This window comes from Narcine bancroftii, chromosome 10 (assembly GCF_036971445.1).
Source record: "Narcine bancroftii isolate sNarBan1 chromosome 10, sNarBan1.hap1, whole genome shotgun sequence".
Classification (NCBI taxonomy): domain Eukaryota; kingdom Metazoa; phylum Chordata; class Chondrichthyes; order Torpediniformes; family Narcinidae; genus Narcine; species Narcine bancroftii.
In genome coordinates, this window is record NC_091478.1 from 80014595 (window position 1) to 80038927 (window position 24333).

The following is a 24333-nucleotide window of genomic DNA, read 5'->3' on the forward strand; positions in this document are numbered from 1 at the left end:
GAGACCTGATTATATGCTTGCGCGGGGAGTAAGCGAGACCTGATTATATGCTTGCGCGGGGAGTAAGCGAGACCTGATTATATGCTTGCGCCAACTGGAAAACATGAACTCTCCCTTGAAAAGGATAAGGAGCGTTTGAGACAGAGAAGAGTTCGGATTCAGTGCCTTCCACAGGGAATTGGATCCGCACGAGCGAGCGGGGCAATCTTTTGTAAAGCTCTGGGCAAAGGAGATGGTTCTTCTTGAAATTGGCATAAACTCTGGACGAATGGCCAGCGTTTGTGAAGTCATTGTCCAAGTACACTTTTACCAAATGGTCCACGTTTGCAAGTCTGTTGTCCAGACAGTCAACTCTCCCATCTGTTCCTTGCATCTTATCATACGGTTGTTATTCATTGCCCTCCTCTGTCATTTAAGCAATTTAATTAATCCACTTGTCTATCTTGTTTTGCACTTTTCCCCCTTTGAGCATTTGGCTAGAAGTTGATAAATGTTCGAGTTGTATCACAAAACCAAAACAAAATTCACCTGGAAGATTTTTTCAAGAAAATTTGTGACCCTACAGTACTGATAAGGAAATTATCTCTTAATTTCTCAAAGCTATTGATGGCTTGGAACACAACTTTTGAATCTCTTAATTTATATGTCTCATTGGGCAAAAAAATTAAAATTTTAAAATTAGTAATTGTTTTTCCCTGTTGCCACTTTCAACAACTATGACATATTTCAGGGGGACTGTTTAAATATTTGTTAAAAGTTGTCAAGGGACAAAAACCTCCAGCATCTGCAAAAGTCCCATTCAAAAGGAAAAAAAAAGTATTGGTGAGAGGTACTCCCACAAAGTTACAATCTTTTGCAAAGGGACATGGTCTGAAAACACCTGTGACAATTTGAACTTGATTTTCTATCAGTTTATTTGGGCACTTGGGTATAAGTGATTAATAAGGGTAATCAACCCCAGACCTACCACTAAGAAACAAAAATACAAAATCCTGGTTAAAAATATTCATTTTGTCCCCTTTATTGAATTTCTTTTTTATATATATATTGCTTTCTGTGCATTATTTAAATCTAAAGGCCACTTGTTTTTTTGCTTACAACTTCAGACTAAGAGATTGGAGAGCGGCACTGTTTCATACTGCAGTTCTACTATGGAGGCAGCTGTCTTGGAACCCATACTCAGCAAGAGCATTTCAATCCGGTAAGCCAATACAAACTCTGAGGCCATCTCTTTGGCAAGTAAACACTTAGTGCTGTTCCTTTCCTACACTCTAGAAAAACTAAACAATGAGGTGGTTTCAGCTTCAGGGTCCTTGAAGATGAAAAGCACAGTGAGTTTTTTTTTTAAATTGCTGGAAATCAATTCTATTGCAAAATGCATAATGCAAATAATTTTGCTATCAATAAACAATTTATCATAAAATGATAAATTATAAATGAAATAATATTGGGCAGCTGACTATTTGCCATTCACAGCCCTACAAAGGCAAACTTTATTTTTTATGAGTCTATGTTTAACATCTGCTTGGTTTTTAATGAACAATTTAGCTATTCATGATGAAGATTTACTCTTGAATTAAATTGTTATATTTCACTGGTTAATTTGCACTGTTTCATTGTTATCCTAAACAAACTATACTTTATCCTTAACCCTTCTCATGACATTGAAACTTTTGAATATTAATTGCTGAGTGGACTTGATGCAAAACATTAAATGATGTTAAAACATTACCAAGACCAACCAATCGCTGATAGAATGCAAGTTAAACTCTGGAATCTCAGTCTTGCAGATGGAATGTTGTTGTTGGCGATGTTTAAAATTTGAAATCCAAGTTGAAGTATTTTCCTATCTTAATGTACATTTACAATCTGATGTAACAGTGACTCTCCAAACCATGGTGCACACATGAAAACACACAAAGCACACTACATAATGATGACACAAATATTCAAAACAAAAATGTAAATATTTGGGATGATTTACATGGTTACAGGATACTGTTCATCAATCTCACTGCCTGCAGAAAGAAACTATTCCCCTTTCTGGCAGTCCTGATTTTGATGTTCCTGTATCCCCTTGAGGGTAATGGATTAAAGGTACTGTGTGCTGGGTGGAAAGGGTCTTCTATTATTCCTTGAGCTATATTCAGACAACACTTGTAGTAAATGTTGTAAATAAAGGAAAGAGAGACCCCAGTGTTCGTCTTGGCTGTTTTAATGATCCTCTGTATAGACATGATCTGATGCTTAGCATCTATTATACAACAAAATAATGCAGCCAAACAGGACACTCTCAATTGTGCTTCTGTAAAAGGTTGCCAAGATGGGGGGGCGATAGCCTTGCCCTCCTTAGCCTTAATGTTCAAAATGTTCAAAACTTAATATTCAAAAACCAGATGTGAGAAATTGCATTGCACTGGAAAGATGTGTTGGAATTACAATGCATTCATTATTAGGAGGTTACGTAATATCATACCAGTTCTTTCTCATTCTTGTAGTTAGTTCGCTATGGTGTCAACCAATCTATCTATTGAATAAGTATATTTAAATATAGTAGTGTAATTTTTGTCAGTGGCCAGCACCACATGAGTGCATATTGAAACTGTGGTTTACACTTTAGGGGGGTTGGGGTGGGGGGGGGGGGGGGGAGCAGTCCACAGTCAGAGGAAGCTAAATTGGAGTGGAACTGGGTATTTGACCCAATATTTCATGTTCTAAAGATTTCTGCCCACCGTTCAGCACCATCTCCAGGTAAGTGTTGATGGACATCAGTGTCCTTCCATCTGAACATCATCCAGCTATCCCATTCTGCTGCCCCTCGGGGAAACAATGAAGTTTGAGTCTGTTCCATTCTAGGCCATCTTCCAATCATCAGTGGGCCTAAAGTTTGTTTATTTTCTGTGTGACCCTGTGATTACATCTAGATGCAAATATTGATGGAATAACTTTATCAACGGTCCTGGCTATTACTTCCAATTAACATCTTTAATTCCTGAATAATTATGACATTTTTTGATGATCTATTAATGGCTGCTGCTTTACTGCTTTGAATAGTTCTGCTCATGTTTTGAAATACCCATCAAGAAGTTAATGACTTGATACCTGAAAGGTTTTTTATTTAAAAAGTAACATTATTTCCAGCCAGTTGCCAGATGAGGATGGTTGTGCAGTGAACTTGGATTCACTGATAATAGCAATGTGCTGATGTCTGGCTGCAGCCCCATCTGCTCACATATATCCCTGGTTTCCCGCCTAAACCCAGAACCCATCAGAAGACTACTGTGAAACCCTACCCATAGGAATAAGTTAATAAAAGCATTTTTTTCTCCCTCCCGTCGTGAGAGCTGTTATTCGTGCTACAGGTTGTTAACAAAACTGGTTAAATTTTGTTGCAATGACGTCTGCATATATTGTTTTTCCAACCATCGCTTTTGTTTATGAGGTACGTGAATCAAGAGGCACGACCACCCTGTTTTAATGGCCAGTGTTAAATGTAACCGCCATTAGCTCCTTGAAGTGGTAAAATATTTGCTTGTGCTTGCCATCTTTGAGATTGTTAATCATCCTAGTTTAAAGTTGATTGTGAATGAATTTAGAAGAGAAAGATCTCATTGCTTTTAAGGAAGAAAAATAATTTAAAACAGTGAATAATCGCATTATCAGTCTCTGGCAACATCTGGAAGTTGTGTGCACTGTCAAATTGACAGGTTAAAACTGCTCTATCTTTTTAATAGAGGAAGAATTAGTGATTGAGAACAAACATTTAAAAAAGGAGAAAGCATATATGATTTCATTTATTTAATCCAATTCAATTATTACATTAAGCTTTACAACATGAATATACTTTATTATTTAAGATGAAGGACTTTTAAGGGTTGAAAACATGGGGCAGGATAATCTTCGATTGGTAGCAGTTACTGCTTGAACATGATTTCCTCTCAATGAGCCCCATTAGTGATCAGAGATGTCAAAAAACAACTAATGCTTTTGCAGGCACTGAGAATTTTTTCTGCATTCTTCTTCCCACATGACTTGGGACTTGGGCTAAACAATGTTACATGGTCTCTAATAGAATAAGTTGGGGGAAAATCTGTGCATGGTCACTTTGGTAGCAATTATATCTTGTATTCTGCTTCCATAATCTCATTTATGTTTAATGGATTTAATTGACTCTATGAATGAAGCAGCCTCATGTCTGACAGAGGGAAAACGGGTGAAGGATCGAGCAAAGGCTGAGCTAGCAATTCTGTAAAGTGCTGTATAATATGGTCCAGGCTCATCAAATCAGCCTGGCTTGGTTTAGGTGGGGTGAAAGGCTTCCAGCTGAAATCAGGTCTGATCTATGAGGAAATATGTGGGTTATGAAATGGTTTCCTGGGGAATGTAGTCAAGGATAGGTCACCTCAGCTTAACGAACTTGCATAAGACCCCTGTCAGTATGGTGTATACTTTATAATGTCAAGGTTGACCTTGGTCTGTTGTTTGAATGGAGTCTGAGAATAAACTATTTAATGTAAGATACTATAATATTCATTGTGAAAGGTACACTGTCCAATAGTGGGGCAAAGAGAAAGATGTTGAAGGCCTAATTCAGAGAAAATTAGAATAGTTTGTATTTTCTGCATCATTCCCTCAAAAATCCCCTTGGCTTCCTTACGTAATACCTCAAAGGGACATTTATGTAAAGAAAGGGTGAGAGCAATTCCTACATTGCTTATCTTCTTCAATCTGATCCATTTTATTTACTTTAGCTTTGGTGTAGGTTCTAGCACAGTTAAACTATAACTTGGAAACATGGATGTGTGGAATGAGCTAGGCTGAAAGACCTCAATTCTTGCATCATTTGTTGGATGAAGTCTGAACTAATTAATTGAATAGTCCAGACAAAGAATCAATAGCAAGACTTCAGAGGTCGCTTCTTCAATCAACCTTGAAATATTTGTCTTATTTCCAATTGTACAAAGGTAGTCCCTCGTAGGAATATCAAATATCACGAGAACATCAGGCTGTGGCATTTCCTGCCTTCTAACCCGATATAAATTCTCCGGGTTGATGAACTAACTATGTTAAATGGTATTGAGTGATGCACAATGTTATTTTGTCATTGATATTAAAACAAAAGTACTGCATATATTTTACCACACAATTCTACTTTATGGTTCATGGTTCTTAAATACATTATAGCTTTCATGAATTCTCTTCTCAAAGTGGGAGGTAAGTAATTCCAATATGCAGCAAATGTACAATTTTTATTAGAAATTCTATCCTGGGACGGAGTTCAAGGGAGTGTAGGCTGGGGAGAGGTGATGGGGAGATGAATGATATTTTGCTAATGGGTTTTGAGAGCCCAAAGCATTCCAACTCAGTTAGATTTTCGTTAGCACTTAATAATTTGATCTCTGGAGATATGATTTCTTTAACAAATCAGGTAGGCCATTATCACAGAAAAAAATCTGCATTGCACTAGTAATTCTGCCTGTCTTGTTATTTTTGTACAAATCCCCATTGACTACCTGTATGAACTTAATTACTCATTAGTGTTTTAGGTTTGCAGGAATTGAAAGGTTGAATTAATGACACCGGAGACTGAGCATTTTATATTTTATGACAGAATTTAATTAAAATCACACTAGGATATGAAATGTTGAAACTCCAACAGGAGGAAAGTAGGGACATGTCTTATGTCCAGTCATCTCAGAACATAGTTTTGCACAAAATGTATTTGACATGTGTATTTATTTTCAAAGCACAATATGACAAAACATCTTGCACACCAACTTACAAGAAGCTTAAGGTAGTATGATCAGCAAGAATGAAAACATAGGGCTGATACTTTCAAAGAAACACCCACCTCTCTCTCTGACTGGGAGGAAATTCAGGATTCTTGCCTGAACACTGGGCTCAGACGTTGGACTCTACCAAGATATTAATGACTAAGCTCAAACTTTCGGCAGTTCTCTTACAGTTGCCTTGGAGAATTTCCCCGCTGATCTAGGACAGGACAAAAGTAACAATAGCATAATGTACATTACCTTGTTAATTCTATTTTTAAGCATCTTAAGGAATATTTCTCAACATTTTGATTAATCCCATTAAAATGTTTATTTTATTTGAATACTTGTTTTAAAGTGTTTCAGGATGCCCTGGTGTTCAAAGCTTTGACAGAGAGCAACATTTAGTAATTTTGGTAATTTTCAGGGTGGGGCTTATTCTGGTCCTCCCAGATGATGTCAGTATATTACACAAGGCCCTGTCACAGCTGAAGGTATTTGCATGTAGGATCAGGATAGCTTCAGGCAGTGTTGATCTTGGCAGATCTGGAAATGCTCAGTACGTAATTGGTACTTCTTCCTGTCAGGCAGCTAAGGCCTGATAACTCCAATGACTGTTTTACTCATTCTTCACTTACTGTTGTGCATTTACTGCATTTTTACTTGTCAAATTATTCATATATTTATATTATATATGCTGTCAATTATTGCTGGAAGCCCCGGTTCTTTATTATTGAACTAAGATACAGCCATTGTTAAAATATGCCCATCAGGTCCTGTAGGGATCCAGTTGAATGTAATTGATGCCCAGTTCCTTTAGTAGTGTCCCAGGTCTGGTGCAACATTTGATTCTAATTTGCCTAAAAGTGGAAAATCTAGCCCATGATATATTATTATGCACTTGACATTTTGTCAATACTTCCTGGGCACTGAGGATCATTCAAATTACACTGTGACCACACTACATAGAACATGCTTGGTGGTCAGTGCATTTGAGGCTTTGCATGTTTAGCTGTACAAAATGTGACTTGCAGAAGTTTTCCCAATTTTAAAATGAATGGGGGGGGGGGGGCAAAGAGAAGGGGAGGTGTAGGACAGCACAGTGATCACTCATCGCATCAAATCTGTGAATTTGCTGCCAAATTCTAATGCAAGATGACATTTTCTTCCACAGTGTCAGGAATCAGCAATGGTCAAAGAAGGTAAACATTGGATTGTTCTGTGTCGATCTGGGCTTTTTTTTTTGTTTGAATGTGATTTAGTCCACATTTGTCCTACAATGCAGATAATCTGACCATACTTGGCCTCCATTTTGTGAGGAAAATAGATATTTAGCAGCCCACTCATCCTGGTGGATGCGCCTGCTTCAGTACTCTTTTAGTCTGTGCAGTCGAAGTGAGTCCATGGACAAACTGAAAAAGAAAACTGCTGGCACAAAAACATTGAGCTATCTGTACTTACTACTGCACTTCATCTCTCTCTTTCCCCCCCCCCCCACCCACCCACCCACCCACCCACCAACCCAACCCAGTCTCCATTTACTGATGAGAGGGGGCAGTGAAGGAGTAGTTTTGTGCAAGATAACACACCCTGTCATCATCTACCAATGGCAGTGAAGGAGCTGGAGGTGGTTTTGTGCAAATTCACACACCACCCCTTCCCCCATCTTACCAATGGACAAGAGAGTGGTTTTTGGCAAGATCACACATATTCTAGCTTTCTGTTGGATTTTCAAGGCACATGAAGAGGCCATTTTTCATGCCGTTTTGATTGGCATGAGATGAAATCACGCACCCATTCCTGGAGATGCATCATATTTTGGATTCACTCTGCTTAATTGGCTATTTTGTCTTCATTTCATATCTCATCTATTTCTTCTGAAACTACTATCAATAACATCTTTATTTTGTAAAATCTCAAGATCACTTTTGATGGAGGTGCATAAGGAAAGAGATGGGTGGATGATCAAGAGCTTGGTCAAAAAGGTAAGATTTAAAAAAAAAAAAAAAAAAAATTGAAGTAGGGGAGCATGAGGGAGTGCAAGAGGTTTAACAAAGAAATTCTGAACCTCACAACTGGAGAGCTAAAAGCAAATCTGCCAATGGTGGAGGGAGATATACAAGAGCACAGATTTGCTAGATTATAGAGATCTAGAAGACCTTAAAGCTGAAGCAAATTAGAGAGATAAACTATGGATACCTTAATAAAATTCTCACAGTTTTTAACACTACATTCCTTTCATATTTGCATGTACAATGTTGAATGTAACACTCAAAACTATCTACTGCAGAGATGCAGGCTTTAATGCTTAGTTTGATGACTTTATAATTGCCACAAATTTTGCTTTGGCTTTTCATAAAATGCTCAGCCAAAGCTTTAAGACTGATACCTTCTGAGACGGTTCCAAATTGCTTTGCTATTTCATTTTCTATCGTAAAATTTAAATTCATATTACCTATTGACACGAGGATATTCCTCAAGAATTGGAAAGATTGAAAACCTAGTTATAGGTAGCACCATTAATGTGTGTGCGAGGTAAATATTTAAAAAGCTAGATTTTTTTCAGCCAATGTATTGGCTTTTATGCTCTGTACAGAGGAATTTTATGAAAGACTCTTCTGTAAATGTATAGGTTTCTCTGAATACTTTTATTATTCAACAGAAGCTGTTCAGATTGGAGCAATCGTGCTGTTCACTATTTGAGCTCTGAAAACCAATATGTCTCCAATGTAGCAGAGGTAGATGAATGTGAATTTGAGGCTCCAAGTTGCAGCCTTTCTTTGTGCTTACTGCAGATGTATATAGCTTGCTTTTTGCAGTCTGCTTTGAATAACTTGAACTCTGCAAACTTGGGTGTTGTCATCGTCCTTGCATGTTTTCATTCAACTTGCCAGCTTTGAAGTAAAGTCTAAATCACACTGAACTGAAGTTATTAGAGTAGTGTTTGCACCCCTTAAAATTGTTCTCTATCAAAGTACAACTGGATTTAAAATATGTTTATCATTTGGTTTCTTCTTTTTTGCCACTGATGAGAATGCTTTTAGGGCAGCCAGCAGCTAGTTCTTGCAGTTAAATTGTTTTTGAAAGAATTATGCACAATTCAGAGGAGAGAACATTAATCAAAAGCTTTTAATCACATTTATTAAAACAATAAACACAGTGAAAATGCCATTCAGACAACAGGGGAGTTTGAAAATTATTATTATCATAGCAGAATTTACTAAAGCACATTACTGAAGTAAATTGAGGCAGAGCAGTGGCATTAATTTGAGTCATATGGTCAGCCCAATGCAGTTTTGTTTACGAGTATCATTATAAAGACCATTTTAACCACTTGTAGGGCATGAAGCTCATTTCAGCATTTTCTAACAAAGGTCCATGGAATTAGCAGTTGTGAACAGAATTGAAAGTTCACTTTCAGCAATCACCGCAGCTTGAATTGATGTAACATTTTAGGGTAAATGTGTCCCCCACAGACACAGACACAATTGGACCAAAATGAAAGGCATTGTGAGGGTTGATTATAAAGTTTATTAAGAGAGCAGTTTTAAGCCAGGAAAGATAAGGGTAAAGAGGACATAAATAGTACAGTGAAGGAATTTTAGTATTCGGATGCAGCCAGTGGCAAAAGGATGGTGGATACAGAGAACAGAATAATAGAAATGGATATTGTTTTACTCCTTTAGTATAATTATTTATTCGAATGCAGCATTTCAGTCAGATGTAATGAGACATTGATGGGAATGTAAAAGGGCGTTGATTTTAAAAATTCAATTCTGAAGAAGTTACTGGACACAGTTATATTCTGTCTTTCTGCTAAATTCAAGATTCAATTTATTGTCATGTAATGAAGACAGTGCAATATTACATGAAATTTGTTTTCATCTGTCGTAAGGCAGACAGATTCGCCATCAGCAGAAATTGCCTGAAGTGCCTTTTACAGAAAGGGAAGCAAAAGAGAGACCCCTCAGAGACACTGTGTGTCTGTGGGTTCACCCCAGCCACACAGAGTCCAGTCCAAGCCATCAGCAGCCTCTGATCTGAACCTCCTACATGATCAGGAACCCTTCAACACCCTCTCACATCCCAGTTCCGATACCTAGACCCCTTCAGCCAGTCTTCAGTGGTCCGCAGCCCGGAATGAACTCACAGGGTGTTTCATATAATCATTCACGTCCTATCCCTTAGGCAGGTATACGAAACCATAGTATTATGAAACATCTTCTCATTGAAATGTTCCTATAAAATACAAGGCAATTTCTTGAAACATTTCTTTAACGAAAAAGGACCAAATTTAACTTGGCCAACAAAGTGGAAAGGGAAATGGTAACAGGCCAAAAATTTGAGTATAGAATTATTTTTGAGTTCAGCAAGTATTCCTTGGATCCTACAACAAAATATTTCCTCCTTTGCAGTCAGATTGGCCTACAGTGTTAATCTGGAGGCTGTAAGGATAAGTCTAGCAATATGAGGATAAATGTGACCTTGTGGGATTGAGGCACTTTTATACACTGCATAGGAAGGAGTGGGTCTGTTTCCCATATCCAATGACTGAAGTTAGCAGGCCAAGTAATTGACCTGTAGCATGCAGATAGCATGGAAGTAAGGCCTAACTTTCAAATATACTCCCACTGCCATTCCATCTCTCTCTGAAATAATATGTAGCCCATTACAACAACACCATTTACAAATTTGCTGATGTGCTATCATAATAGGGCTGAAAAGCAGGGGTGGCCAAACTTGCTTTATGTAAGAGCCATAAACGATAAAGCTCAGATGTTTGAGAGCCGCACGACAAGAACAAAATTCACACATACGTTTTTATTGTTACACATTTTGTAACCAAAAAATTATATAAATATTAAGAAATGCATATTAAATGCAATAATGTTTATTCATGCATGCAGTTTTTAAACTGATAATTTGTATTAATTTCAGTAATCACAAAAACACAAATATGTAAAAAAAAAAGGTAAACCAAAATAATGAGATATTTTAATCAGATTTCCACCCTACAAAATAAGTCTTATAATAATCATTTTTTATAACTAAAATACAATGCTACAAATGTCAGGCTATGAAAGATGTGAGTTGGGTGGGCGGGGGGAGAGATCGGCAGCGCGAGTTGGGCGGGGGAGAGATCGGCAGCGCGAGTTGGGCGGGGGAGAGATCGGCAGCGCGAGTCGGGCGGGGGAGAGATCGGCAGCGCGAGTCGGGCGGGGGAGAGACCGGCAGCGCGAGTCGGGCGGGCGAGGTGGGAGACCAGCATCGAGCCGCATATTAAAGGTCAAAGAGCCGCATGTGGCTTGCGAGCCGCGGTTTGGCCACCCCTACTGTATTAAAAAAATGGCAATGAGTCAGCATACAGGATGGAAATTGAAAACTTTTGGAAAGTCTACAATGAAAGGGGATCAGAGATGGTGAGAATGAGCAAATTTAAATTCCTGGGAGTCACTGTCATGGATCCATCATACTAATGTCATCGTGAAGAAAGTATATTAGCACCTCTACTTCCTCAGGAGTTTGTGGAGGTTCAGATTGCTTCAGAAATATTGATAAACATCTACAGATGTGTAGTGGAAAGTGTGCTGACTGGCTGCATTACCAGTACCTCTCAGCGAAAAGCCCTTCAAAAGGTGGTGGACAGTACATAACAGGCAAAACTTTCCCCATCATCGAGAACATCTACATGGAACACTGCAGTTGGAGAGGAGTAGCAATCATTAAAGATTCACATGTGCTCTATTTTCACTGCTGCCATCAGGAAAGAGGTATAGATGACACAGGACTCATACCACCAGGTTCAGGAAAAGTTGCTACCCTTCAGCTATCAAACTCCTACTAAACAATACTCAATCAGAGACTCATTTAAGGACTTTTAGTTTACACATTATTTATTACTTAATATATTTTTTCTGTATTGCACAGTCAGTTTGTTTACATTATTTATTTGTTCACATTTTTCTCTTTTCAATACATATCATTTTTTTGAGATGTTTGGCAGTTTTCTTTTATTCTTTTTAAATTTTTAAAAATTTTTCACACTATGAACCATATTAATCAAAATAGACACAAACATTTCCCTCTTGAATATACACAGTGTCATTTTCTGCCCTTTTCCCCCCTCCCTTCCCTCCCTCCTTCCCACCCCCCTTCAAACCCATTAAATGTTCAACATATACAATACAATAAACCCATTAAACAATGTCATCACACAATGAAAATAAACAAGAAAATTGTGTCATCTACTTTCACACACTGGGTCTGTTCATTTCATCTTCTTATCATTCTATCATTTTAGGGGTGAAGGTAGGCCCTCTCTGTTGTGTTCCATGTATGGTTCCCAAATTTGTTCAAATAATGTGACTTTATTTTTTTAATTACATGTTATTTTTTTCCAATGGAATACATTTATTCATTTCCATGTACCATTGCTGTATTCTCAGGCTCTCTTCTGATTTCCAAGTTGACATTATACATTTTTTTGCTAGACCTAAGGCTATCATAATAAATCTTTTTTGCTCTTCTTCCAGTTTGAGACCTAATACTTTACTTCTTATATTACTTAGAAGAAATATCTCTGGATTTTTTGGTATGTTGCTTTTTGTGATTTTATTTAATACCTGATTTAGATCTTCTCAAAACTTTTTCACTTTCTCACATGCCCAAATTGCATGTACTGATGTTCCCATTTCCTTCTTACAGCAAAAACATCTATCTGATACTGTTGGATCCCATTTATTTAACTTTTGGGGCGTGATATATAGTCTGTGCAACCAATTATATTGTATCACACGTAACCTCATGTTTATTATATTTCTCATAGTTCCAGAGCATAGCTTTTCCCATTTTTCATTTTTTATCATTATGTTTAGATCTTGTTCCCACTTTTGTTTGGGTTTATAGCTTATTTCATAATTTTCTTTTTCTTGCAGATTGATGTACATGTTTGTTATAAATCTTTTAATTATCATTGTGTCTGTAATCACATATTCAAAGCTGCTTCCTTGTAATCTCAGTCTGCTTCCCAATTTGTCCTTTAAGTAGGTTTTCAGTTGGTGGTATGCAAACATTGTACCGTGAGTTATTCCATATTTGTACGTTATTTGTTCAAATGATAATAAATTATTTCCCAAAAAACAATTTTCTATTCTTTTAATCCCTTTTCTCTCACATTCTCTAAAGGAAAGGTAATCTATTGTGAAAGGGATTAGTTGATTTTGCGTCAATAATAATTTTGGTAGTTGGTAATTTGTTTTTTTCCCTTTCTACGTGAACCTTCTACCAAATGTTGAGCAGATGTTGCGGTACTGGTGAACTTCTATATTGCACCAGTTTTTCATCCCACTTATAGAGTATATGTTCTGGTACCTTCTCCCCTATTTTGTCTGGCTCTATCCTGGTGCAATCTGGTTTTTCCCTTGTTTGATAAAAATCTGATAGATATCTTAATTGTCTGCTCTATAATAATTCTTGAAGTTTGGTAGCTGCAAACCATCTTGTTTGTACTATTCTGTTAATTTATCTAGCGCTCTCCTCAGTTCTCCCCCCCCCCCCCTTACATAAGAATTTCCTTATTGTTTTCTTTAGCTCATTGAAGAATTTCTCTGTTAAGGGAATTGGTAATGATTGAAATAGGTGTTGTATCCTTGGGAAGATATTCATTTTAATGCAATTTACCAGTGTTAGTGGTAAATCTTTCTAATGTTCTAAGTCATCTTGTAATTTCTTCATTAATGACTGATAATTTATTTGTATAGATGCCCTAGATTATTATCTAGCCTAATACCTAGGTATCAGATTGCTTGTGTTTGCCATTTAAATGGTGATTCTTTTTTAAACTTTGTGAAATCCGCATTATTCATTGGCATCGCTTCACTTTTATTTGCGTTGATCTTGTACCCTGATATTTCTCCATATTCCTTCAATTTCTTATATAATTCTTTTATTGATAATTCTGGTTCTGTTAAGTATGCTATGATGTCATCTGCAAATAGACTGATTTTGTATTCCTTTTTTATTTTTATCCCTTTTATTTTCTGTTCTTATCAGTTCTGCCAATGGTTCTATTGCTAAAGCAAACAGTGAGGGAGATGGTGGACATCCTTGCCTAGTTGACCTGCTTAATTTAAATTGGTTCGATATATATCCATTTACTGTCACCTTCACCTTTATATAATGCTTTAATCCAATTCATATATTTCTCTGGTAGGTTGAACCTCTGTAATACTTTGAATAAATAATTCCATTCTATCCTGTCAAAGGCTTTCTCTGCGTCTAAAGCAACAGCCACTGTTGTCGTCTTATTTCCTTGTACTGCATGTATTAAGTAAATGAAGTTACAAACATTGTCCATTGTTCGTCTTTTCTTAATAAATCCAGTTTGATCTAGTTTTACTATTTTTGGTACACAGTCGGCCAATCTGTTTGCAAATAGTTTTGCTATTATCTTATAATCTGAGTTAAGTAGAGATATTGGTCTATATGATGTTGGTGTTAGTGGATCTTTCCCCTTCTTTGGTATTACTGTAATTATTGCTGTTTCACATTAATCTGGCATGTTTTGTCTTTCTTCTATCTGGTTCATTTCTTCCAGGAGAGGAGGAATTAGTAACTCTTTAAATGTTTTATAGAATTCTATTGGGAGTCCGTCCTCCACAGCGTTTTATTGTTTGGTAGCTTTTTTAATATTTCTTGTATTTCCTCAATTTCAAATGGTTTTATCAATTTGTTTTGCTCCTCTTCTTGCAATTTCGGTAGTTCAGTTTTAGCTAGAAACTCATCTATTTTGTCTTCTTTCCCTTCATTCTCAGTTTGGTAAAATTGCTCGCAGAATTCCTTAAAGTTTTCATTGATTTCTGTTGGGTTATATGTAATTTGTTTCTCCTTTTTCCTTGATGTTCTTTTAGCTTGTTCTGTTTTAAGTTGCCAGGCTAGTATTTTGTGCGTTTTTTCTCCTAGCTTGTAATACTTCTGTTTTATTTTCATTATGTTCTTCTTCACCTTGTATGTTTGTAGTGTATCGTATTTTATTTTTTGTCTGCCAATTCTCTTTTTCTGTACTTACTATTTCCCGATTGTAGTCCTTTTTCATCTTAGTTACATAACTTATTATCTGCCCTCTGATGAAGGCTTTCATTGCATCCCATAATACAAATTTGTCTTTCACTGATTCCATGTTTATTTTGATTTGATGCTCAATAAATTATCTAAAATCCTGTCTTTTAAGTAGCATGGAGTTTAATCTCCATTTATATATTCTTGGTGTGATGTCCTCCAGTTCTATTGCTAATAACAGGGGTGAGTGATCAGATAACAATCTAGCTTTATATTCCGTTTTCCTAACTCTCCCTTGGATATGGGCTGACAACAGGAACAGGTCAATCCTTCAGTATGTTTTATGTCTACTTGAATAACATGAATATTCCTTCTCCTTTGGGTGTTGTCTCCTCCATATATCCAAAAGTTGCATTTCCTGCATTGATTTAACCATAAATTTGGCTACTTTGTTCTTTCTGTTAATCTGTCCAGTTTTATCCATCTTTGAATCCAAATTGAGGTTAAAATCCCCTCCTATCAATATATTCCCCTGCACATCTACAATCTTCAAAAAAAACCTTGCATAAACTTTTGATCCTCTTCATTAGGTGCATATATATTGACCAAATTCCAGAGTTCTGAATATATCTGACATTTTATCATTACTTATCTCCCTGCTGGATCTATTATTTCCTCCTCTATTTTGATTGGTACATTTTTATTGATTAATATAGCTACACCTCTGGCTTTTGAGTTATTATGCTGCTATTACATGCTCTACCCAGTCTCTCCTTAATCTCTTCTGTTCCACTTCAGTTAGATGTGTTTCCTGCACGAATGCTATATCTATTTTTTCTTTTTTCAGTAAATTTAGTACCCTCTTCCTTTTGATTTGGTTATGTATTCTGTTAATATTTATAGTCATATAGTTCAACATGTCCATCTCATAATCTGTTTACATCTAATTTCTGCTTCCTCACCACCACCTTTCCCCTTTTCCCCATTTTCATTTCTCAGTTTTCTTTTTTTTTTGAACGCACTGTATGACAACACTTCTAAAACATAAAATATCTCAACCATTCCCACATCTAAAATTCCCTTAACCCCAAGTGTCCACCCCCCCTTCTCTGAGTCACCCCTTGTCCCTTGCTGGGCAACCACAACTCCCCTCTCCATTTGGACTGAGAACCCATTCGCAAGTGTCAACTGATTTCGCAGTGACTGTTATTCTCTCCCACCCAACCCCCTCCAGAAAAGACTTTTATCTTCACATTACAACAAAGCTTCCCCTCTTTTCTTTTTAAATTTTTTTTAACCCCTCCTCTTTTTTCCCCTTCTCCCTTACTTCCCTCCTTTAGTTCTTACTTGTACATTATTTTTACATCTTTATATGTAGTTTATCGTTTTTTGTTCTTATTACATCTCTTCATCTCTCTTTCTGTCTTGCAGGCGTTCTGCAAATTCTCGTGCTTTCTCCCGTTCTGAGAACAGTCTGTTTTGCTGCCTTGGGATAACTATTTTAAGCACCGCTGGATATCTTAACATAAATTTATAGCCTTTTTTCAATAGGATTGATTTTGCTGCGTTAAACTCCTTCCTCTTCTTTAGGAGCTCAAAACTTATGTCTGGGTAGAAGAAAATGTTTTGACCTTTGTATTCCAGTGGTTTTTTGTCTTCTCTAATTTTATTCATTGCCTTCTCCAATATATTTTCTCTTGTCATGTATCTCAGAAATTTTACTAAAACGGATCTTGGTTTTTGTTGTGACCATGGTTTCGGGGCTAATGTTCTGTGTGCCCTTTCTATTTCCATTCCTTCCTGCATTTCTGGCATTCCCAGGACTTTTGGGATCCATTCTTTTATGAATTCTTTCATATCTTTGCCTTCTTCATCTTCCTTAAGGCCCACTATCTTTATATTGTTTCTCCTACTATAGTTTTCCATTATATCCATCTTCTGAGCTAACAACTCCTGTGTTTCTTTAACTTTTTTGTCACTTTCTTCCAATTTTCTTTTTAAGTCATTCATTTCTATTTCTACCGCCATTACACGTTCTTCCACATTTTCTAATCCTTTCCCTACATCTGTTATGACCAGCTCTATTCTACTCACTTTTTCTGTACTTTTCATTTTTCTTTTCATTTCACTAAATTGTAGTGTCAACCATTCTTTTAATGTTTTCATTTGTTCTTGAAATTTTTTTTATCTACGTACTGTCCATTCATTTTACCTCCTATTCCTCTGTGCAGAGGTTGGTGTTCTTCTTCTTCTTCTGTGTCTGCTCTTGGGTTTGTGTCTTCTATTTCTCTTCCTTGTATCTGTGTCTCTTCTGACTTTCTTGTTGAGCTGCTTGTCTCAGTTTGTTGGGTATTTTTATATCCATGGTTTCTTGATGTTGGTCCTCTTCTTCTGGGCTGGTTATCTGTTGTGTCTCCTGCTTCTGCTTTTCTTTCTCACCCCTCCCTTTCTCATTGCTTTCTTTATCTTCCAGCTGGGAGCCCTGCTGTCGGGCATCTCTCAGCTGTTCGTGCTGTGGAATTTCACTCCACAGCTGGTCCCCCCTCCCGTCGGTGTTCTCCTTGTCGTGCGCATGCACAGTTGCGCACCTCTGTTTGGCTCAGTGAGCCATTCTTGCAGTCCCACAGTCGGTGGGTCACGACCCTGCAGGGTCTCCACTAACCTCGGGGAGTGGGCTCCTCTTTCCATGGCGGGTATCTGCTTTTTCGTGCTGTTAAGGCCTTCACCTTTCTCTTCCGGCGTCTTTCCTTCTTCTTTTCTTCCCGTTTTTGGTTTTTCTTTCATAGTTGCCATTTTCTCCACATCTTTATTTTTTATTTGTTGTGATTTGCTTTTTCTTCACTTTTTTTCTTCTTTTCTGGAGAGGGCTGGTATTCTCCTACTGGCCACTACTCCATCACGTGACTCCTCCCAATACATATCATTCTTGACTACAGTTTATAGTTAGCGATAAATAGAAATTCGACCTGGTCCACAGAAGAAAAATCTAGGGGTTGTATGTGATGTCATGACAATAAATTTGAACTTTAAGATAGCTGTAGCACATTGCTTATTGATGATGCTAATGTACTTTAACTGAAGCATAAATATGCTGTGGGTTAGTCTGGGGCGCCAGAGTTGACTCATTTGTGGCTTTTAGCTTTCTAAAGTACTGTCTGATTCTCCAGTCTTTCATCTTGTTTATTTTTCAAAGTGCAAATAAAGTTGCGCCCACACTGCATGAGCTCAGCTAGTAATTTAATTTCAGTTTGGTGTTCATGTAAGCACAATTTTGATATTTTCATTTTATGGATATATTCTTAAATAATGCAGATTTATCTTGCTATTGAGACCTACCTGCAGCGATTTTCCAGAATTACAGTGCTGTCTTGACTATTTCAGTTGAAATTAACTGAATGTGAAAATGTATTTTTAAATAATTTCTGTAAATAGGTTGAGGCACATTGAATTACAGTGAAATCTGGTATCTGGCACCTATGGTGATAAGATGGCAAATAATTGAATTTTTCAGTTGCTTGAGATTGTTGATTCATGATTGCTGAACTAATGGTGAGGCGCACTACTTTTAAACTTGCATATTTTTTACCTACTTGTTTTCTGCACTTTTTTTGCCGGTTGCTTGAATTCTGGCAATATTGCAATCTAAGGACATTTATAGGAGGAATTAGAGTTTTGCTAAAATAAATCAAAATGGATATGTCTAATATCTTTAAAAAAAATTTAACAATGACCCATAAAAAAGTGTGATTGGAAGGTTGTGGTCATTGTGAGTGGGAGTTATGCTGAGGAAGCTGACCAGCTGGGAGGCTCAAAATACTCCTGATAACTCTTCAGGGTAAAACAAAATGAAAAGAGTTAGGTGGAAGCCTGAGGAAATTGGGATTAAAATGGTCATCATCAATGCTAATATCAAGATTAAAACTGGTGATCGAGGAAGATATTGACACTGATCAGGCTGGCTTGAGATTGCAAACTTGCAAGGGCGCCTTGGCAGTCTCTGTATAGAAGGGGTTGACCTGAGTTGTAGGGCCACAAAAAAAATCAGTGAACTCACATGTGTGGTTTAGGTCAGTGAATATATTTTTAAATACTTACATTCTATTATGTGCATAATGTTAGCTCACATTATATCACGCACTTATTGATCATTCTCCAATAATCTTCATTATTAAGGCACAGATTTGTGTTTATCTGGTCCACCCTCACATACCATTGCTACTGGCCTCACACAGCTGACAGCTTGATCATAATGGGCCATCACCAAATTACATTATTATGCATTTCTTCAACCTCCTTGAAGCAGGCGGTTACTTCTGCCTGTAGTAAGGAGAGATTGAAGATGTCTGTGAATACCGAGCTGTTCTGCAAAGACTTGAAGAACTCCATCTGGTCCAGTTGCTTTGCACTGGTTCATTCTCAGGAAGTCCAATCTGACAGCTGGGTTGATGTGGTGAGTGCCACTGGCCTCCTGTTCAAAGCAAGTGTAAAATGCTTTGAACACTGCGGAGGGATATGTGAATGCTTGGCATTTTGGCTGGTTTTGTGTTTATAGCTTGTGATAGCATGCTTGCAATATATAAAAGTGCTGGAGAAACTCAGCAGGTCATGCAGCATCCAAAGGAAGTAAAAGATCATCAATGATTTGGGCCTGAGTCCTTTATCAAGGATCTGGAAAATTAGGTATATGCCTGAATAAAAAGGTAGGGGTAGAGAAAACAAGGAATACAGATTAACAGGTAAGAAGCCAGAAGAAAAAGAAGCTGAGAAGAATCTGAGTTTATTGTCATGAGCAAGTCATGAAATTCTTTGCCTTAAATTGTCTATTGTCTGTGAGGTTCATCTGGGGCTCAAGTTTTGTTCACTGCAATTTCTGAAAGACTCACAGAGGTCATACATGGATTTTTTTTGTATAGGACTAAGTTTCCCAACTTGGAAACCTCAGACTTGGTACTCAGTGGTAAGTAAACTTCGTAGTTCAGCCATGGGTTGTTCTCTTACACAGTGGGTCCTCCACACACCATGCTGATGAAGTTCATGAAGGCAGTGGTTCCTTTGAGGCTGGTTGTTGAGTCCTTGAATATGGACCAATCACATAGAATGTCATCCGTTGCCCAAGTCCAGCAATGTATGACTTTTATCGCTTGGGCTTGTACACAGGTAGGAGAAGCTTCAAAATTTCATAATTATCCTGTCATAACACAGTTGTAATATTACACAAAATAAGCTTTAGTCTGCCATTAGGGTTAGTTTCCACCCCAAACTATCGGCAACCCGAGCTGCAGATCTGGAAAACTTCAAAGCCCTTGGCACCTTCTTGGGTACCAGTTCCAATACCTGGTAATCCTTCGGTCAGTCTTAACCCAGTCTCCAGCAGTTCGCAGCCTGGCGCGAGTCCCTTGACTGCAGTTGTTAGCAGCCCGCAGCCCCTAGGTTCCCTGCCCCGAGTTGCTAACAGTCTCCTCTGTGTGCTCTTCAGCCTCAAAGCCCTTCACTGGTCTGCACCATGATTACCATCCTGTGGGTCATCTCCTTTGTTTCTCCTTCTCTAATGCAATGGGTGGGGGAGGGGTAGTCTCCCTGTTTTCTGGTGCCCTGTGCCAGTCCTCTGTTTCCACTAAGTCTGCAATCCTTCGAGGCTGCTGCCCAACATAGGTGGGCCCAGATTTTGTGGTCACAGGATTTTAAAATTAACAGGCCATTTAAAGCCTGTACAGAACTGACAGTGATTGGACTGGGCAGTAGAACCCTGCGGAGGAGCGCTGTGTCTCCTCTCCTCATTCTCCACAGATCTGCTCCAGTGGGTCTGGCAGTACTGCCATTTTCTTTTGTGGTATGATTTATCGAGGTGAGGGCGTGGGATTGAGCAATAAACTCCATAGATAGGTATATTATTGATAAGCAGGTGTATGATGGTAAATGATGGTGCAGGCATCATTAGTTCTGACAGCTGTCATCTGCTCCCTAACTTAGGCTCATGAAGGCCAGTTTACCTAACCTCAGGGAACGGAAAAAAATATTGTAAATATATTTTCAAATTATTTTTAATTTAAAATCAAACATTTTTGTAATAAGTTTATCATTTTAAAAACTCATAATATAAAAAGTATTGGCCATGGCTTTGTTTTACTGGGGTAACGTCTGCATACTTAGTGTTTTTTGAGATGCTAATAAGGAGGCTTGTTGGAGGTGGGACATTGGATAGAATGTTCCAAATGTCAGACAGATCAAAATACCAAAAGGTACAAAGGAATGTGAAAACGTTGATCCAAAATTGATTCAGTGGGAAAAAGTTTTATCTGATGTGACTGTGTATTTCAGTGACAGTAATGCTATTTACATTGGGCCAGTTTTGCCCTTGCAATATGTTGCATTGATTTGGATATTAATGAAGAGTAAATGATTACAAATCTTAGTGCATTCACATATCTAAAGCCTTTCATTGTACTACTGGCTGCCTGCCCTGAAGTTAACTGTGCAAGGTTACTCCAGAGCTCAAAACCCTCAGTAAGAAATCGAGTTGGAGTGAATATTCTCAGAGGGAGTGTTTCAGGTCTCCTCATGAGCAAGACGGAGACTCACCTAATTGCAGGCCTCCTCTTTCTCCAAATTGGTCAAAGTTTAAATTTCCCCATTGCCTGCAAGTGGTCAGATGATTCATGGCTCCCACTAGTGCTGTATTGTATTTCTACTTTGTCCCACTGACCTGCACCTTGTACTTATCCCTTCATACCTCTCCATGTATCTGTCCAAATTTTTCTTAAATGTTAAAATAGAGTCCATATTCACTACCTCAGCTGGCAGTTTGTTCCACACTCCCATTTTTCTCTGTGTGAAGGTTCTCCCTAATGTTCTCCAAAACCTTTCAGCTTTCACCCTTAATCGATGTCCTCTGGTTTGTATCTCACCTAACCTTGGTGGAAAAAGTCAACTTGTATTTATTCTATTTATCCCCTCATAATTTTGTATACCTCTATGATTTCTCCCCTCATTCTTCCACATTCTGGGGAATAGTCATAACCTGTTTAACCTTTCCCTGTAACAGAGCTCCTCAAGTCCCAGCAACATCCTAATAAATCTTTTCTGCACTCTTTCAATCTTATTGTTATCTTTCCTGTAGTTAGGTGATCAAAAATGCACACAATACTCCATCACTAATGTCTTCTACAACTTTATCATAATATCCCAACTCCTATATTCAGTACTTTGATTAATGAAGCTCTCTTTATGACTCTCTCAAACATTGACACTGCCTTTAAGCAATTTTTGCATCTCCTTCCACCCTTTGGCAGGGCTGAATGTTTGGCTAATTGGTAGGTGGGAGACTAATGAAAACCATTAACACAATTAACTGCACAAAATTGTTTGAAGTTTTTTCGTCTCATTATTGCCTAGTTCTGCTTCCAGTCTAACAGGTTAACCTGAAATGTACACACAGCTGTACAAGTAGAAGAGCACCATTGGGAGGGGAGAATATCAATTAAACCCAAGAAACGACAGCGTGATTGTACTGTTTTATGGTTCTTTCAGAAGTCTGATGGCTGCTGGGAACAAACTGTTTTTACTCCTACTGATGAATGTGTTCAAATTCTTAAGCCTTCTCCCTAATGAGAGGAGGGAGAAGAAGAGAGTCTGTCCAGGGTGTGATAACTGCAATGGGAGATGTAAATGGAGTCCAAGGAGGAAAAAAAAAAATTGCATGATATTCTCAGTTGCATTTACCACTTTGGCAGCTTCCAATCTTGAGCAGAGCAGCTGTATCACTGTGCTGTGATACATACAATAAGAATGCTTTCTGTGGTGTGGCGGTAGAAGTTGTTGAGGGTCACGGGGAATATGCCAAACTTCCTTTGACTTCTAAGAAAGTAGAGGCATTGGTGTATTTTAATGAATATCATTTCAACGTGCTTGGCCCAAATCTGATAATTGGACACATTTATTGCTAGGAATTTAAGACTAGTCACTCCAGAGCCAATAATGCGAAAAAGGAATATGATCTCTGGTCCCTCTCCTTAAGACGATGATCCACTTTATTGATATTGAGAGAGAGTTTGTTATCTTGGCACCATGCCACTAGACTTTCAATCTCCTTTTCCTATTTTCCAACTCACCATTATTTGACACCCAGCCCATTTCAGTGATGTTGTCAGAAAATCTGAAGATGGAGTTGGAGCAGTATTTAGCTGTACAGTCATGGGTATAGAGAGAGAGTAAAATAGGGGATTGAGTTCACATCCTTGAGGAACACTGATAATGAGTGTGATTTTGAGGAGGAGTTGTTACCCATCTTCATTGATTTGCAGTCTGTTGGACAGTTTCGGGGGGGGGGGTGCGTTGAGGCTTAAGCCCCTTTCACACTGCCAACCTTTGAAATACGACCTGTGTTAAAATACCACGTGGGCCTTTCATACTGGACCATGAAATCCCAGGTCCGTGAACCCTTCAACATTAATACCAGGTGTTGCGGAGCTAAGGTGAGGGGTGGAGGAGGGCCAACCTCATGTGGTGGTTTCCTGAGTGACATATTACATATGCGCAGGGCAATGAAGTCATAGCAGGAATAAAGCAGATACGCGAACAATTTATGAAAGATCATTGGGAAAAAAACATGCACAATTTAATAAGACATAAGTGCAGAATGTATCAAAGAACGTGGGGAAAATACACACATAATTTAATATGACATATGAGCACAATGTATAGAAGACTGAGTAAATCGACTACAGTAGGCTTCAGACTGTTCAAACTGAGGATAAACCCACAGACCAGCTCCATCACAATCTGGCAAACATAAGTCAAATCTTTGAGCTTTGTGATTGCCCTCACAATCTGACAGACCTAGTGTCAAATCTAGGTCCCTGAGCCTATAGGTGACCCTCTCATGCAATGGGCCTTCATGGTACCCATTACATGTTTGGAGATTTCCTCCTCAGCCCTCATCGAGAGGAGCTCCCACAGCTCCTGGTCTTCCCCACCCCCCCCCCCCCCCCAGTTGGCCACCATTATCACAACACCAGTTCTAATACTAAAACTACACTAACACTACACATGTCATGACAATACTACATTAACACCCTACACTAAAAACCTTTGAAAACAGAATACTAGTCTTAACTACACTGAACCACTGACCTTCTCTCCAAACAACCTGGCCAGACTGACTATTTCCCTCCAGGATGATGCACACATGCAGGCAGGGGTGTCACTAATGCTACCCAGAATAGTGGGTGGCCCGTTGGCGTTGGAGCTGAGTCGAAACAGCTCAGCTCTGATACAACCACCTTAGTTGTTTCAGTCCTGAGTTAATTTGTACCCCGCCCCTCCCACCAGGTTCAGAGCATTCACACTGACAGGTGACCCGCAAAATTTCCAGGTTCAACCCACGTTCATCTGACAGTGTGAAAGGGGATTTAGGTGCTGAAGTTGGGTAATGAATTTGCTGAGGAGTATGGTATAGATGTCATGCTGTAGACTCTGAATAGTAGTTTATCACAGGTGCTCTTGGTGT

General features: G+C 38.2%; 1 long non-coding RNA gene across 3 annotated transcripts in view; it reads left to right on the top strand.

Annotated features, from left to right (window-relative positions):
- Positions 1–24333, top strand: part of LOC138744831 (uncharacterized) — a 173080-nt gene that overhangs the window by 45969 nt on the left and 102778 nt on the right. For all 3 annotated transcript variants that reach the window (XR_011345782.1, XR_011345783.1, XR_011345784.1), the window contains exon 5: positions 1107–1201. This is a non-coding gene — a long non-coding RNA (uncharacterized lncRNA). The remainder of the gene's footprint in view (positions 1–1106; positions 1202–24333) is intronic.